The sequence below is a fragment of the Lampetra fluviatilis genome, chromosome 7, assembly GCF_964198595.1.
Source record: "Lampetra fluviatilis chromosome 7, kcLamFluv1.1, whole genome shotgun sequence".
NCBI classification, from domain to species: domain Eukaryota; kingdom Metazoa; phylum Chordata; class Hyperoartia; order Petromyzontiformes; family Petromyzontidae; genus Lampetra; species Lampetra fluviatilis.
Window position 1 is genome coordinate 10,030,050 of NC_136281.1, and position 16,710 is coordinate 10,046,759.

Here is a 16,710-nt window from a genome sequence, read left to right on the forward strand (position 1 = left end):
ATTGCCATTCTGAAAGCCAGAAATCCCTACAGCTACAGGCTAATATTCCTCTTTTCCTTCACCTCTGAGCTGATAGAACGTGCCATGCTTGCCAGACTTTCCCCCATGATCAACCCCCAAATGGCTCCTGAAAAAGCCGGATTTCAAACTTTCCTCACCTGCTGCCTTCACCACCCTCATCAAAACTGGCACAGCATTGATTTTACCTCTCTGCTGCCTATGTGGCGTCATAGGCTGCCACTGAAGTTAGCCAAAATCAGTCGATATCGTTCTGCTGTACACCTAATCGATGCGATGCCCAGACACCATTCTTTCAGGGTACAACTCACTGGTAAACACAACCACCCGAGAATTATGAATAATGACCTCCATCAAGGCTCAGAACTAAGTGTCACCATTTAACATATATAAGTGGCCTGCCATGTACATCATCTCGCAAGTTCATATATGCAGACGACATACCTTGAGAACATTGCTAATACAATACTCTAACAAGTAAGGACATTTAATTGGAGGCATATTTCCATCACTGGAGACTGAATACATACTTCCAAAACCGCCAAGGGTTTTTCACCTGTTCTTTTGTGGTTGCCCAATATGCTATGAACCCACTCCAAGATATATAGGGGGGGTTATCAGGGAAAGAGTCTGACCTTCAAGCCCCACATAAAAGAGAACTGTGAAAATATAAAATCAAGAACTGTCCTGCTACAGATATTTGCAGAAATTACCAGGGGTGCCTCAGCTGTTGAACTGCGAATTGTCACCCTATCACTGATCTACTCAGTGGCAGTTAATTGAGCTCCAACCCTAATCCGAGAGCTCGTACACAAGACTGCTAAATACACAATTAAATAATGCAATGTGCATCATAACCAGGACACGGAAACCAGCACCAATATCCTGGCTCCCTGTTCTGGTGAACATCTGCCATAAAATATCCACATGAAAACTGCAAGGGAGTTTACACATTTTTCCTGCTAACGACAACCTACCCATCAACCATAAAATCATCAATGTACCGTGCCACTGATTCAAGTCACTGTCCCCCATCTATCACTATCCTAGAATCCCACCCAGATCCGGAAGAACACTGGCAAATAGAGTTGAACAACGTGGACGTCCAGAATAAACACCTAATTCTCGACCCAAACATCGTCGCACCTCCGGGCTTTGATGTTCCTCCTCATAGACACCAATGTAACCATCGACCGCATCAGAGCATCAACAGGAGGCCGATGCACACATCTCCTTGATAAATGGAAAAATATTGACATAAGACACAGAAGTACGATCGGGGCCATGCAACCCAAACTTTGGACCATATGGTAAACCACTGTGGTCTATGCTCCTTCAAAGGCGGAATAACAAAACTACATGAACTCTGTGCTGACGCCCTCTCGCCATGGCTAGCAGATCTCGACACTTGAATGAAGCTCCTGGATATATTGCCACACACAAGAGTGGAACGGTCAAATTAAGTTCAGAATTAAATTGTATTTGATGAGGGTATGTTTGTGTAGGACTTGGTAAGCGAGCTAAGACCACCAGCTCACCCTGTTTGAGAATCCTGTTTTATCACGGATAGCTGATAAACCTGCATTGGGATCGAGGATGTCAGGTGCGGCAGCTCATTTGTCATATCACTCAGCCATCTCGCCATCTTGAGTCGAATGAAATGTACTGTTAATCGTTGTTATTATTTCTCCAGTATTTTTGAATCTCACTCTTCAATTTTAACAAAGTGAATATTAAAAACTGCAAAGTGCACCATGAGCAGGGCCACATGGTGCACTTTGGTGTGTGTCATTCCGTGTCAAGGTTATGAGATGTATATGGTGCGTGTGCAAACTAAATGTTGAATTGTCTAAATGGTCCACGGAGGTGATATTCTAAAAATATCTGTATTCTCCATCATAAGCACTATGCAATTAATATGTGGTGGAGGGGGGGAAAGTAATTTCTCAATGCTTGTTTGGAAATTATCTTTAAGTAGACCTCGCTGTAACTGCAATCAAAGTCATGATAAAGTCAAAATCTTTGCTCTAATTTCTCCCAGTGGTGTTTAAAAAATAATTGATTATGGAAGCACTGGTACGTGAAGAGGTAATTTTGTATAAGATATGCCTTGTATGAGATCTACATTGTACAGTATATTATGTATTCAAGGGGCAAGTGTATTAAAATGTATGCGATGAACACCAGAAATCTATTATTACGGGATATTTTTCCTCTACTCTAATACACTTTAAAAAATAAGTAAAAATGTATCTTAATATTATTACATGTATAGTAATTTAAGCATTCACAATGTTTTTCCGTGGAGCAATGACAACAATTATTGATGACAATGATATATCACAATGTCATATGTATAATTTTATAAACAATTCCACTACATTTAATTGAGAAAAGCATAAATTCTCATCTTTAATGCATTACATTTTCCACCTTTCAGTGCAAGAAATTGTGTCCGTACGGCATATACGATAGCATTCATTTATAAATGTGCTACTATGAAAAACTTTGCAAATATAACGTAATTAAGCCACTGGAAAATGTGACCAGTAGCTTTTCCTTGACATGTCTCACTGATAAGCTAAATCCTGTGTGATCACAGTTCTCAATATGCTTGGGGGTTGATTCTGCAGAATTATGGCACGAGAGTGAGCGAGTGACCAGGAATCTTCATCAGAGCCTGACGACACAGCTTGAATCGAAAAACTAATTTTTCTTTGATTATACCAGGTAAAGCCCACTGAGCTATTCACTCTCTTTCAGAAGCGACCTGTCCACACAAATGATAACACAACGAAGTGACTTATCATGTGGAAATGTATAGCAGCCAAATACTCTAAACGTGTGTTTCTAAATGTGGAGAGAAATAGCAGAGTAAAATCCACGTAACCGCATGCAGGGTCGGGGTCGAACCCACGACCTCCTGTATAACAGGTGAGGTAGTTAACATCTCGCCACAATGGCGCCATGAGAAGAGCAATAATTTACAAAATATAATATGAAAAACATGTATTACCATAAAAAAAATTCACAAAGTGGCATTTCCATTTGTGGTAAAGTAATGAATCATGCTTTTAGAATATAAACAGTTGCCTTATAACGTTAGGAAGCAATATCAAGAGATAGAAATGAATGGTTGCATAACATTGTGTTGACTGAGAAAACTCGACTGTGAACATTATTGAAGAATACATTTAATTCAGCATCTATCACCAGTGAAAAACGTATAAAGCATCGCTTAACATAGTGATTTCGTGAACGCAATTCGTACAATTAACTGCCTCTGCATTGTTAAACATTTTAGGCCAAATAACATTTAGAAAACATGCTAAAATAACAATATCTACTTGTATAGGGCAATAACAATAATGCCTTAAAGGGAAAACAATCATGAATAGTGTATATATTGTGTCCTATGCTTTGCAAACATACGTACCAAAAACATTATTTACAAAGAAATACAATTAAATACAATAACTACGACAGTCAGACGATGTCACCTGTGTTATAGCATCTGAGTCATTGTTGGCAGCAGGCAGAAGACCCAAGGTCATGTCAAGACAAAGTGTATTTGATGGCTGCATTGTTATTATTATTAATTCAAAGTGAAGATGACCATTGGCATCAGTGTTCATTTCTCCAGCAAGTGACTTCTTTGTGTGGACTATTTTGGGACGTAAACCTGACCGCAGTATAACGGTGCCCTGGGCCATTTATCCTATGAAAAAAACATGTTGCAGTTATTACTTAACCATTACCATCGAGTTGGCATTGATTCCAGATGCTCGGGGCACCTGTTTTTACACGTGCAGCTCACTTATGTTAAAGCAGCAGCCAAAGCGGATGAAAAATGCTTCTTTAAACCTTTATCATAACCTATCTACGTATACCCTTTAATAATTTGAAATTAGTCACATTGTGACCATTCAAAATAAATTAGGTGAATCATTCGAGGACTGTGTATAATTTGTATTTAATTTCTGCTGTGTGCACATCTGTACAATTCCTGGAACATTTACTGCTTAATAACATGTGCAAGCATGACCTTTCATTTAATTGCTGATGCTTTTCTCTGGGTGAATTATTATTATTTAACGAATACATTTGCAATATTTCTGAATGCAGTAATGTCTGCTTTACCTTGTGTATTGTTTTTCAGAATATACATTTGTAAACATTTTTTACAAATGTTCATGCTCTTTTTATATGCGCAAGTCGTATTTATAATGATTGACTTTTTTCTCTTTAGGCACTTCAAGTGAAAAATTAACAATAGTGATAGGTTTTTACCCTTTCAACTGGTACTAAAACTGACACCTTTATACAAGGCATCATGTTTGCAATAACCACAACACCAGCAGTCAAAATGCAAACAAAAAGAGACAACTTTCATGATGATAATGATATGCACTATCCTTGAAGTTGACTGGTCCACACCCGAGACAGCTTTTCTTAGAGCCTAGTCTCCATTGGTGTTGGACCAGATGACGCCAAAAGGCGTACAACTCTGGGTAAGCATTTACACTATGAGACCTCCTTTACCAGTGGCAAAATATAGTGATAGGTTTTTACCCTTTCAACTGGTACAAAAACTGACACCTTTATCTTTTTGTTTGCATTTTGACTGCTTGTGTTGTGGTTATTGCAAACATGATGCCTTGTATAAAGGTGTCGGTTTTTGTACCAGTCCAAAGGGTAAAAACCTATCACTATATTTTGCCACTGGAAAAGGAGGTCTCATGGTGTAAATTAACAATAGTTTATTTTCTCGTGCAAAGACTTAATTACGGCTGTAATGGAAAACGTGAGGGGGGGGGGGATTAAAAACTAATTTTATAAGCATTTATTCAATTTCAGGATAGGGGAAATATTACTTATTTTTAAACATGTTGAAAGACTAGCGCCATGTATTTGAAAAAAAAAACGCATGCACACAGAACAATATTGGAAATGGAAGTTATGTTAAACATAGTATGCAGCTTAGTTGCGTGATTTATATTTTTTGCATTAATTAGGGTGGTATCATAATGGAAATGATTAACATTATAATGAGTTTCGTCAGTTGGTTGTTTGACTATGCTTCACCATGTTGGTTCATGCAGTATGGTGAAGCGGCAGCTCGGGACCAGTTCAGATATCTCTCTTGCTATTGGCGTTAGCCGTGCGCAGGGACCAAACCGAGGGTCACCCAGTTTCAGAGCGCAGTGCAGGGAACTGCTGCTCCGTCCATCCACCTCTCTGACTCGGAAAAAGTAAACACATTGACATAAATCTTTGTTGTACAAAAGAAAAGTCACCATGTACAGAGATGCGCGATACATTTGGTACATACAGTACTAAGGTTGCATGACATTTAGCCCTTGCTGATTTACATCGTTTTATTAAGCGAATGTCACATTGAATATACAGGTGTAGAAAAATATTCGTTCTGAGTAAACTTTTGGTTTTCCTTCTCCACCAAGGATAACGCGTGATCTAATTTCAACATACACTGTAAAATGCTGAGATTAAAAATTCTTCCGGGCTCTTCGTCAGATTATTTATAGGTAACTGCTTCACCATCCAGAGCCCATCAGTAGCGGGCCCTGAAAGCTCCAGGGGGCCACGATCCATCTACCACACGCACTTCCCTCCCTGTCAGCGCCTTCAGATCGATATTGTAACATTGACGGAAGTGGAAAAAATATACTTTTATCTGCTTACGTTCAATGCAAATGGAAAACAGTGTTACATGTTCTCGTCTTGCACCGACGTATAATTTCGTTAAAATTTTAGATTAACAATTACAGGCGAACATTTTTCCGTGATGAAATCCTTTGCTTCGTGTATTTTAGGATTTTTTTGGCGAGTATTTAATGACAATTTTAGGAAAGGGACAAAAATATATCATTACTTTAGAACCCTTCTTGTAAATACAGTAAATATGAATGAATGCATTAACCGGGTTTATTTTAATATTATGGCTTTATAATGTTGTTAGTATCTTTATGTATTAATATCCATTGTTTAAATATTATAAAGCACTTTTTTAGGTGAAAGGGGGTAACTTTCAATGCTATCAGAACGAATTAAGCCTTTAATATGTATTTCCTATACTCGCTTAACGACCGGTTTCGTGGAACCAATTACCGTCGTTAAGAGGGGGTTCTACTGGAGTCATTTTGTAAATCCTCACCTGGATGAGGGCCTCCCTATGTCAATGCGTGTCGTGGGTGATTATTTGACCGTGCTTCCCCACACTGGGTGAGTGCGAGTTGGTGAAGGTGGGGCACAAAGAAGCGCAATGCAACAATAAACTTTGTTGCATGCCCTCTGCCTCTCACCACAAAGGCCTTCACAGCCTACTGTACATGGTGGTCACGCATCCAAGCACCATCCAGGCCCAACCAGAAATCTGACAAGATTAGGGACATTCAGCATTATTTAGATATAGCCATTGGTGTATGTAATCTTCACTAATTAATTTAGAGTGATGGAAAAGTGCCACAGTGCTATAAAGCTTTACAAGGATATCGACCAGGAAAGTCCTCCTATAAATATGTACCTGCTGCTGCATTGTGTATGCTCGGGAAAGGAAATGGCATCCGAACCATGCTAGCAGCGGCCATCCACAACCTTATATTCCACTCTTAAATAACATGCATTTAGAGCATATGGTCTGATAATAATGACAATAATTTTCCCAGAAAAGCCTCATGACTATTTTTCAGGAGGTTCCTGCATTGATATGTTTAGCCATTGCTACGCTAATCAGTGTTTGGCTTCATGAGGGTGGAAACTGGAGAACCCGGAGTAAATTCACACATACGAGAGGGTGACACTACATACGACTGTCTTCTAATCACCACACAGCTCTATCCCTGTGGCATCTGGCAAGCTTCCGTGGTACCCATCCAAGTGGTAATCTGGCTCAACTCTGCTTAGCTCAAAAGATCCTACGAGATTGGCATACTCTTTGGTTCTTTCGGTAAAGTCACGTAGGTAGAGAAATAATAGATCACGACGTTTCGATCGCAACACAAGCACTCGTCATCAGGTGGGACAACCACAGCAAGAAAAACTGCTGCCGATCTCTCCAGTTTCTGCCCTGCTTCCCCCCCCCCCCTTCTCTCTTCCCCGCTGCAGCCGACGTCTCCAGTGCTGCCGCAGTGGTCCACTTTACTCCAGTGACCCGGGTACCAGAGGTCACAATCAGGTACCCGATACCCGTACCCTACCCGATACCCGGCTCCGAGTACGGGTACCCGTTTGCGACCCTGGAGCGGCCGGGTACGGGTAAGCCGTGAGTCACTGGTGAGTAACCGTTTGTCACTCATTTCTGGTAGGGTATGGGTAGGGAATGGGTACCCGTACTGGCCGGGTACGGGTACCCATTTCCGACCCTGGTGCGGCCGGGTACGGGTAAGGAATCAAAACCCGTTTGCGACCTCTGCCGGATGCTGCTGCGGGGTCCACTTTCTGCCCCGCCTCCTTCCCTGCCCCCCTTCTCTCTCCCCCCTACTGCCGAGGCCTATATAACCTCGTGCCACGACAGATCTCTCGCCTACTTCAGCTCGGTTTTCCTGCTGTGGTTGTCCCACCTGATGACGATTGCTTCTGTTGCGATCGAAACGTCGTGATCTATTATTTCTCTACCTACGTGACTTTACCGAAAGAACCAAAAAGTATGGATTCCTGCAGTCATGAAAGCTTCAAATCGAGATTGGCATAGTCATAGTGATTTATTCAACGACACAGGTCCTAAACTACCGATGCCTATTAGATGCAGGACAGATCCCACCAATACCATTAATTCCCAACGTATGTCAAGTCACGTAGAAGGGAAATAATAAAATAGGAAATTATTTTATTATTTCCCTTCTACGTGACTTTACCGAAAGAACCAAGAATATGAATCCCTGCAGTCACGAAAGCTTTAAATCGAAATGTATAAGGAATTATAAGCATTATTATAATAATTATTATTTGGGTTCATTCTATTGCTCTTTTTCTGCCTTTACAGCAAACGAAATAAAAATTGTATTGGCAGAGTGTCACATTCAATATATTGTCCATATCTTTGGGACCCTTTTTTCAACAAATTGTCCGCTTTGGATGAGGAATGCCCAGCAGCAAGGATGACGCCGATTAAAAAATTGGAGGTGATTGATGTTATAAAGATGACCGCCAAAAAGTAGAGGAAGCTGCTCAGAGAACCACCACGACACCTTTAATCCTGCCAAGTGCCCAGTGCCAAGGCTACGCTTTACATCTAGACAAATTAGATAACAGTGGCGACATTGAATTTCAAGCCCCTTGCCATAAGGGGTCGGTCGGCTGAAAGTGTGATGCCCACTATGTGATAAATCTACCGGGTTTAATTCGTTACATCTTGAGCAATGTTGAAAGAGTGTGACTTGGCCAGGCTCTAGGATAGTGTCACAGTTGTCCACGTTATGAATGACGGCAAATCCGAGCGTTAGAAGTGATAATTAAACTTCACAATACAGGGCAACACATATATGTATGAACATATATGTTGTATATTTCCTCTGTATAACCCCGTCACTCCATATGAATCATGTTGACTTTACTTTCTGCTTTTAATAATTTAAATAATTAACTTAAAAGATAATTGCCAAATAAACTTCAAAATTGATTTGGCCCATTAATGAACTTCATGAATATTAACAAATGTAGCCATTTTAGACATTAATGCAGTAAATATATTTATATTGCCAAAAGCTTTACCATTGCATACAGGACATTCATAAAATATGATTCCACGTATATACTGAATATGATCATTTTTGTGATTAAATGCGATGTTTTTCTTAATGGAAAGAAATTTTTATGAAATCATTGTGGCTTTTGAGAATTAAAAACATCTGTTTTGCTCAGGTTACAGTATATACATCCGATATCAGCGGTAATCAGAGATGCATTGGCAGCAGAGGTGACCTTGAATCTCAGACAATCACTGGCATTGCACATCCTTTTGCTGTACGTGCCGACAGGGCACACAAAAGCACTGCTAGTCTACAAACAAACAAATACATCAATATCGCATATTTTTTAAAATTAACGGCATCTTCATTATATATTTTTCTGGTAGGTGTATGATGTGTGCAAGAAAATAATATTTCCAAAGCATTCTTAGTGCTCTGTAATATTCACCCAGTGACCCGAGTTCGATTCCCGGAATTCAGCGGCAAGCTAGCATCAGCGGCAAGTGATACGAGAACCGATCCCACCCTTCCCCGACATCACCAACCCACACCGACCAGTGTGGTGAAGTATGCAAAAAAGACTAATCGACACAGTATGAGAGGCCTTCATCCATTGGCTGGAGTTGATTTATTCCGTGATGCGTGTCAACCCGTTTGCCATCAGGGAGTAAAATGGCAGTCTCTACCACTTTCTACCTTCAACTCGGGTTTCACCTCTGTTTTACTGGAGTTCATCACGAGCTAGACTTGCACATGTTATTGGCTCAACGAGGCATACGAGGGGCATGAGAAATGGAAACTCCCATGCTCGTCTGGGCACATCAGTATTTTCGCTTTCAGGCTTCGGTACACGAAAAAAACATCATAACCTCGTCACGCAAAGATGAAGACTATTCATCTTGCCTGGCTTCCCAGGCCTTCTGCTCATGTCTCTGGATATCCGTGCAAGTTGTGACTGCCTGATTTTTACTGATGTCGACTATTCATGAGCAAGAGCATTCATAATGAGCCAAAACATTGTTTACAGTTCTGTATACGAATCTGTGGGATAGGCGCGTTATTTGTACAGTATATTAGAAATGGTGAGATTTTGAAACAAGGTTTATGGATCGTTAATATGCATCGAGGTGTAAATTACAATGTTGGGTGAAAATTACAGGAAAAATATTTTGACTACTTGTAAAATGTGCTCAGCCAAGTGGGAAATAAGAAAAAAATAACACAACACGACACATGCATGGCAACCCATCTGAATAGCACAGTGGATTTAATAGCGTCAGTCCGAACAATGTGATTCGTTTACTATCAGATTACCTGTCTACGTGCAATTCGTTATGGCTGTTTTTAGTGATAAAAAAATGTCTTCCCTGTGAATCGTTCAATAAGGGTTTGCATTGGCGTGTACATTTCCAGGGAAAAGGAAATTGCCATTCTAGACCCATATATTCGGGAGAGTATCATTGCCTATACCATCTGGCAGTTCCGCAGAATTAGTTCAAGCAAGAGCCTGACTCTGATGAAACTTTGAATGTTTGAACCAGTGCATAGATTGCGCGCACTGTCTTGAATCGATGCTGTTGAGATGTTGCACTCCCAAAAAGCTGTTGAGCCAATGGGTTGAGAAAGAAATACTTTTGTTGTTATATAGAGAGACAGGTATATGAGGGATATATATATTGTCTGCCTATCTATTTTGTTATTTATATTCTTCACAACGATATGAATTATTATTTTGTGTAATGTATAAAGCACAAAATCATAAACCTCACAGGAAAACGTCATATTATAGCTTATTACAAGCATTTTAGCACAAAATGTTTATCTACATTTTTTAAGCACCCTGTAGTCGTCCTCTGCAATAATTATGTTTTTAAATAATAATGATCATTTACATTTATAAAGTGCATTTTATCCATAGATCGCAATGCTGTGCTCATGTACCACAAATGCCCCTTGTAAAATAGCCAGGAAACTGGCTAAACTGGATCATCTGTGCAACAAATAAGACAAACTTGAACTTAATTTAGGTTAAAAATCATAATACTAAAAATCATTTGTCAATTTACTGCTGAACGCCTCCCCTGCAATGTCAGTCAGGGGCATTGTTTGAACATACTTCGCCAAAATGGTCAGTGCAGGTTGGTGAAGTTGGGAGAATCCCAGAAACAATTCCAGTATCATTCACCACTGATGCTAGCCCGTGGCCAGAAATTTAATTTGGGTCACTGAATTCGTACCAGAGTGCGCTAAACAACACTAACAACTGGACCACTGCTCCATTACAAAATAAAAAAATATATAACTGTCAAGTCATCATGGAAACACTACAAGACTAGAAATGTCACGCAACTTAATTTTACAAGCATGTAATATCTGACAATTTTTTTAATAGTAAAAGTTAAAGAAGGCCTAATGGAGGTAACTTGATGATGACAATTTGAATGTTGAAACTATTCTCTTAAACTTTGACATGTCCATAAACAATGTTATGCCGAGTTTCTTCATGTACAAGTGGTCTAGGAAAATGTTCAATTTCACTGCCATAATCTACTTCAGTGAAATATAAATTTGCCACGTTAAATGACAAGATAAGAATATCATGAGATACCTACGAAAATGAAAATCAACACTTATACCGAAGTGATACAATTCTGAAAGTAGTTTTTATATGTATTACTGTATTCATATTAAATACTAAGCTGGCATGCCTATTTATGCTCTAAGTATATCTTTGCTTTGAGTTAAATTTATATTTTGTTAGCATGAAAGGATACCCATTTTTAGAAATGCGAATAGTACATATCCCTGTTAAACTGCTTGTTAAAAACTCACCAATGTCAAGGATCACCTGTGTAGATTATATATGGTCTAATTTGTGAATCAGACATATTTTTTGTTTCAGATCTCAAAATTTTATCCATACCCCCACCCCCAGAAAACATTTTTGAAATGAGGCTTTAAAAAAAAAGCTGACAGGAACTTTGAAATTGTGCATGTTGTTAATGTTTCAGGTATGTCCGTTTATCATCCCAATGGAAATGATTTTGAAAACAAAACAAAAATATTTTGTCAGGCCAAGGATTTTGTTTGTTTTAATAGCATATTTACTGTCCAAGATAACAATCAAAACATTTGCAGAGAGGATATTAAATGTCCCTTATAACTGCCATTTATTCTTCGGTGTAATCAGTCAGTTTAAGATGATTACAGCATTCGTATTTAATTACTTTATATTGTTCTCATTATAAAAAAACTGTTCCTTTTATAAGCTGTAACCAATTTAATAAAGCATGATTTACAAAAAAAAATTAATGTATTAATCCATTATTCATTAAAACAATGTTTCATCGTGAGAAATATTTATGCTTTAACTGTAATTGGAATTCAACACGTAGATATATATTCGTGCTAGTAACAAATAAAGATCATCAATGTTTACAGGATTCTAAAAGTCACCAGATAAAATAAAATTCTAGCTTACCAAAGTGATGCATCAAAAATTCATCCAAGAGAATCGCCTCCACTTCTTCTCTCAATTAAAACACATGCGCACAATTCCCCAAACTGTGCAAGTCATTTACGAACAGAAGTTCCCAGCCTTCAATTACGGATGCGTACGAACCATATATATCTTCATATAACCCAATTGCCGTGCACTCTTAGAATCAAACGACAAAACACAACTCGATTACCATGAACCACAGTGCAGTGCCAGGATGCGTTGTTGGTCGAGCAAAGTCGTTGATGGCTTCTGTGGGGTAGATAGGAGAGATTATTTACGAGGTCAAAACGAAACAGACCACGCAGGAGATAAATGACAGTCCTAAAGTAGAGCAGCCATGAATCTACCACCGCCTCACCCTGGTCTCCATGCAGCCCCCTCTGCTGGCCTTCCAATCATATTTGGTTGTCACTATCCGTTGCTCCGCGCTCTTCTCATTGTTTTCAACAGATACATTACATGCCGACATCACAACTACAAAACGTTCTTTTTTCCCGAAAATGTCTTTAACAACTGTATTTAAAGAAAAAAAGACTATAGCCCAACTTGTAAAAAAAAAGAAAAACAGCCCTCTCAACCTGATAAAATTACCCAACATAGTAAAATACATTTACAATCGATGTCGCCTTGTAAGGTACTCTGAATTGCAGTGGTGGCACAAAATTCCAATTTCAGGAGACAAAGATTCAGTTTACTTTAGCAGGTCAATGTGTAAATATTTTCTCAAGCCAAATATCCAGGCCAATATTTACCTCATCAAGATGTCCATGTAAAGACAGCTATGTGCTCTGCTGAATTGTTTTGCAGCCCAACTCCAGCCATGTTAGTCCAATTGCTAAATTGATGGCGAACTGTATTTGTACTGCTAATTTACCCAAGGCTAAATTTACCCATCCATTATCAGGCAATTTACCTGCCACCAATTATCACCTGCTTGCATGAGCTCAGAGTAGATTAAATCTCAGTTCTACCCATCACACAATCAAATACTGCAAAGAACAACCCCCAATAAACACTATCTCAAGTATTTTCAATATTCGGTACTTGCAATAAATATCATTGTGGAAAGGTTGTGACAAAACAGACATTCACATTTATTTCGCTGGCTGTGGTAGGTGTGGTAAGAGGTTAAGCTGCAGTCCCACAAATTTCTTGCTCACTTCATTGCTCGCAAGAAAGTCCTTGACTAGATGGAGCTCTTGAGTCCCTCTTGGGGGTAATTTGGCCTATTCTTCCATGCTGGACAGACATTACAATAGGTGGGAGCACCCACACTTTACCTCACCACACGAGATCTGCCGATCTACCAACTTCGTACGATTTTTAGGGTAGGTTTTTTTTCAAAACTCGCGAAAGATGAATAAGCCTCTTGATTTGTGTTATATCTTGTGTACAGTAGAACTTGAAGAGTATGACTGATATTACTTTTTGTAATATTTGTTGTTGTATTACAGTTTACAATGATAACATTTCAATAAAAAATAAACACATTTGTAATTGACGCCTTCGTGGCAATGCCGTGAGGTATACCAGCAAACAAAGACCTGCTGTAAAATACATCACGTGACTCTCACGATTACATCTGGGTCATAATTGTAATTAGCAGCTACATTCACATAGTAACAGGCTATTAAAAAAATATCCTGCACGATTTCTGAGTTTGCACATCCACATCAATTTGTAAACGTACGTGCACAATCATACCAAAAACATCACGTGGCTTTTTATAATTGATCTCAAGTGCTACAAATTAGAGGAATGGTAAACCAGAGCAACATACCTGCCTCTCGCCAATAGCTCGAATGAAACAATGTTTAAACGAGCTAAACCGCATTTTATATGCGATAATTTCGTGAAATGTCAGGCATGACATTTGAACATATTATTTTAAAGGGCAGTCCGTTTTTTTGTAAATTAGCATTTCATAACCACCTTTGAATGCTTACAAGTTCTTAGAATGTTACCGTTTCACACACTTACAGCAACACTTTTACTACCACGAAGCTGCAGAGTATTGAACTGGTACACACATGATGAGCAGATACATGTCATACTCACAGGTTTTTTCTTTGCCATACATACTTGTTTTGAATGGCAGGTCTTCTTTGAGATAATCCAGCGATTCCACATTCCCATGGCAAAGACCAGTGCATCCACAGGTGTACCGCTGTTGGATTTCCCAGAAAGATGTGCACATTGTATTGGATTGAAAGCTGACGAGGATAATCGTCAGAGTCCACCATCGACTATCATTTGATATCTCAACCTTCCGGTTGTGAGTCAAGCGATTTGACCAGAACAATAGGAAAGGTTATTTGTGGGCCTCAGGGGCTGCTGGGTCCTAAGCTTAAATCAACTTGATTACATAGAAGCACCGTGTAATATCCGTGCTGCCCCATGGAACCAAAACCAATTTCAGGTACTTTCGTTTTCTAGAAGCACCTCCCAATTGTGTATGAGAAAAAAAGTTAATTATTGCAGTCAGTCTCTCTACCGAGGCGTCACTTGATGCATCAGCATTTTGAATAGCACAACACAGAGAATCAATATTTTCTGACAAAGGACTGAATTAGTTGGAAAACCTCACACAATAGGCCCTACAGCCAGAATCCTGGTTAAAGAACTGTCAGTCAAAACACTCGCTTAATTTTTGGTTTACCAGTTAATGAAACAGGAAGAATTTAGATTTAAAAACAATCAGGAAATAGTTAATAACAAAAATTAGATCAGATTGTCCTGTGAATGCATTATTTACTTTTCGATTTAAAGCTTCTTTCGTGACTGCAGGGATTCATCTTCTTGGTTCTTTCGGTAAAGTCACGTAGAAGGGAAGTAATAAAATAATAAAAATAAAACATAATAAAATAATTCTCATGACGTTTCGGCCACAACGCAAGCAGCCGTCCTCAGGTGGAGAACAGGTCCGTCAAGTAGACAGAGTCTGAATGGCACGCTCCAGGCTTGGAGCGACTATTTATGCTCCTCCATCCCAGCATAAATAGTCGCTCCAGGCTTGGAGCGACTATTTATGCTGGGATAAATAGTCGCTCCAAGCCTGGAGCGACTATTTATGCTCCTCCATCCCAGCATAAGTAGTCGCTCCAGGCCTGGAGCGACTATTTATGCTGGGATGGAGGAGCGTAAATAGTCGCTCCAAGCCTGGAGCGTGCCATTCAGACTCTGTCTACTTGACGGACCTGTTCTCCACCTGAGGACGGCTGCTTGCGTTGTGGCCGAAACGTCGTGAGAATTATTTTATTATGTTTTATTTTTATTATTTCATTACTTCCCTTCTACGTGACTTTACCGAAAGAACCAAGAAGATGCACTATTTACTCTTTTAACCAGCAGATATATTTAACACTACGCATGAGTTCTGAATGTAATTTTTAAGAGCGCCTATAAATATTGTCTGTGACGTGAAAGTGAAGCTCTTTTTTTGTTGTCATGAGGAGAAAATGAATACATTTGCAGGTAATTAAATAATTTCCAGAATGATCAATTAATTAAAACTTTTTTTAATAGAGTGTGCATTCCCTGACAGCTATTAACACGAACTAAACGTATTTTTTTCCTCTCCCTGGTCATGTTTAAATTAGCTTTTGTCAACAATTTGTCACATTTGTTTTCAAACGCAGCTTATACAATGTCATTTAATAAATCCATAAATAACACTTGCCTCTACAGTTCCTCCACATCTGCACTGTGCAATAACCCCCAGCATTCACGTATTATTTTATGCTGTCTTGGAAGAATGCTATTCTTGGACTTCAAAAAAAAACTCTCAAGTACTCCAAGCCTATACCTGCTGCACAGAATATTGCTGATGGGCCTGCGATGCAAGCTCTTCCTGAATCCGTTTCATTGCAAGTGTGTGAACTTTTTAGGAGCTCAACCAAGTCAATTTTAAATTACCCGACACAAAGACACCCTCGCTTATCAGCTGTTAACTAAATCTTAAAAAGACTTGTAAATCTCATGAGGTATGCCAGATCAATAGGCTGTTACATCCCATAGTCCAGTGTCCTAGCTATATAATTAAACGGGAGGGAAAAGTCTGTATATATATAAACAAAAATCTCAAGACAATATATCACAATGGAAAGCAATTAAAAAATTGTTCAACTAAAATTATACTCTATACATGGAAAACATGTACATAAATTTCGATTTAAAGCTTTCGTGACTGCAGGGATTCATCTTCTTGGTTCTTTCGGTAAAGTCACGTAGAATGGAAATAATAAAATAATAAAAATACAACATAATAAAATAATATAATATCATAACTTTATTATTTTTATTATTTTATATTATTATTTCCATTCTACGTGACTTTACCGAAAGAACCAAGAAGACGTACATAAATGTTCAGCCCTCAATACAATTGACAGCTGGATGAAGACCTCCTTCCTCAAACGTTGTTTTGTTTTGCGAGGATTGTTTGACCATACTTCACCACATAGCTCAGTGTGGGGCTGGTGA

General features: G+C 38.9%; 1 long non-coding RNA gene across 1 annotated transcript in view; it reads right to left on the reverse strand.

Moving 5' to 3' along the window:
* LOC144933544 (uncharacterized) overlaps positions 1–14,313 on the reverse strand; it is a 29,027-nt gene extending 14,714 nt beyond the window's left edge. The window contains exons 1-2 of the long non-coding RNA XR_013637065.1: positions 14,287–14,313; positions 12,419–12,477 (exon numbers count right to left, since the gene is read on the reverse strand). This is a non-coding gene — a long non-coding RNA (uncharacterized LOC144933544). The remainder of the gene's footprint in view (positions 1–12,418; positions 12,478–14,286) is intronic.
* Positions 14,314–16,710: the final 2,397 nt, after the last annotated feature.